This window comes from Eschscholzia californica, unplaced genomic scaffold (genome assembly GCF_041429995.1).
Source record: "Eschscholzia californica isolate CP2 unplaced genomic scaffold, dmEscCali1.0.p SCAF_59, whole genome shotgun sequence".
Taxonomy (NCBI): domain Eukaryota; kingdom Viridiplantae; phylum Streptophyta; class Magnoliopsida; order Ranunculales; family Papaveraceae; genus Eschscholzia; species Eschscholzia californica.
The window spans coordinates 85001-87500 of NW_028238482.1; positions in this window are offsets into that span (position 1 = coordinate 85001).

Below are 2500 nucleotides of genomic sequence, written 5' to 3' on the forward strand. Positions count from 1 at the left end.
ATGGGACGCCCTCGCTACAGCTCGGGACGGCCAGGTACGCCCGAGACTTGGCTCGGGACGGCCTGGGACGCCCTCGCCATAGCTCGGGACGGCCTGGGACGCCCGAGACTAGGCTCGGGACGGCCTCGGCACAGCTCGGGACGGCCTGGGACGCCCTTGCCACAGCTCGGGACGGCATGGGACGCCCGAGACTTTGCTCGGGACGGCCTGGGACGCCCTTGCCACAGCTCGGGACGGCCTGGGACGCCCGAGACTTTGCTCGGGACGGCCTGGGACGGCCTCGGCACAGCTCGGGACGGCCTGGGACGCCCGAGACTTTGCTCGGGACGGCCTGGGACGTCCGAGACTTTGCTCGGGACGGCCTGGGACGTCCGAGACTTTGCTCGGGACGGCCTGGGACGCCCGAGACTTGGCTCGGGACGGCCTGGGACGCCCTCGCTACAGCTCGGGACGCCCGAGACTTGGCTCGGGACGGCCTGGGACGCCCGAGACTTGGCTCGGGACGGCCTGGGACGCCCGAGACTTGGCTCGGGACGGCCTGGGACGCGCTCGGCACAGCTCGGGACAGGCCGGGACGCCCGAGCCGAGCTTCGGGTCGCACGAAATCTCTTCGTATTCCGACATATTAGAAGCTTCCCATCATGTAGTAGGCCGAGCTTTGCCCTTTGGATGCCCTATGGTGCTTGGCGAGCACTAGGGAACGTGCCAGCACAAGTGCTGTGCACGCTCTGGGGAAGGAGCTCAACCCTCCCCCTTATAGTGCAAAGTTATTGTTTTGCCTATTTTCACAAGGAAACATCAATTTTTTAACCAAGCATACTGGGCCTTTACTCCTTCGTTACTCGTCGGAATCCAGCAAACTTATACTCGTTGGAAAGGCCTTTTCGCAAGGATTTTTTTGATATATTATAATAGCGATTCCGATAAATATTTATTTTTCTATGAATTTTTAAGTGAATAAACACCGGAAAATTCATAAAAAATAGAAAAAAAAATATTTTCTTCCGTTTCTTTTCTCCAATAATTCATAAATAATACCTCAATAGTATAAATGAAGAGAGAGTCGAAATGGCCCGGGTGGGTTTCGAAATGTCCCACGACCCCATAGAATGCACGGGCCAGCCGAGCCAAAGCAGGGGACGCGCATGGGACAGCAGGGGACGCGCACGGGACAGCGTCCCTATGGCTCGGGACGGCATGGGACAGTACGGGACGCCCTTGGTAAAGCTCGGGAATCCCATCGGACGCGCATGGGACGGCCTTGCTAAGGCTCGGGACGGGCTTGCTAAGGCTCGGGACGGATGGGACAGCACGGGACGCGCATCGGACGGCCTTGCTAAGGCTCGGGACGGCATGGAACAGCACGGGACGGCCTTGGTGAGGCTCGGGACGGCATGGGACAGCACGGGACGGCCTTGGTGAGGCTCGGGACGGCATGGGACAGCACGGGACGGCCTTGGTAAGGCTCGGGACGGCATGGGACAGCACGGGACGGCCTTGGTAAGGCTCGGGACGGCATGGGACAGCACGGGACGGCCTTGGTGAGGCACGGGACGGCCTCGGTGAGGCTCGGGACGGCATGGGACAGCACGGGACGGCCTTGCTAAGGCTCGGGATGGCCTGGGACGGCCTTGGTGAGGCTTGGACGGCACGGGACGCGCATGGGACAGCATGTGACGGCCTTGGTAAGGCTGGGCACGGCATGGGACGCACATGGGACACCTTATGGGGATCATCAAGGGACGTTGCACGGGACATTCTTAGCCATGAAGGGCCTTCACATGGGACATCTTAGGAGTCAAGAGCCGGCACATGGGACAATGGAGTTCACACGCACGGAACACTTCGGCTACTTCCGTTCGGAACGTCGTGGGATCTTTATGTCCCCATTAGCACCGACGCATCAACATGCTAGGAAGCTAGGTCCGAACTTCTCGAAGTGTCGATGGCACTTGGACGGATACGCATCCGATCCGATGTTATGATGATGTACTTTCTCCGATATCGATGTCGGGGTGTATTCCGATGTTATGATGTACTTTCTCCGAGATCGATGGGACGACCTTGGTAAGGCATGGGTCGGCCTTGGTAAGGCTCGGACGGCACGGGACGCGCATGGGACGGCCTTAGTAAGGCTCGGGACAAAATGGGACAGCACGGGACGCCATGGGACGGCCTTGGTAAGGCTCGGGACGGCCTGGGACGGCCTTAGTAAGGCTCGGGACAGCACGGGACGTCCTTGGTAAGGCTCGGGACGGCATGGGACAGCGCGGGACGCCATGGGACGGCCTTGGTGAGGCTCGGACGGCACGGGACGCGCATGGGACGGCCTTAGTAAGGCTCGGGACAAAATGCGACGGCACGGGACGCCATGAGACGGCCTTGGTGAGGCTCGGACGGCACGGGACGCGCATGGGACGGCCTTAGTAAGGCTCGGGACAAAATGCGACAGCAAGGGACGCCATGGGACGGCCTTGGTGAGGCTCGGACGGCACGGGAC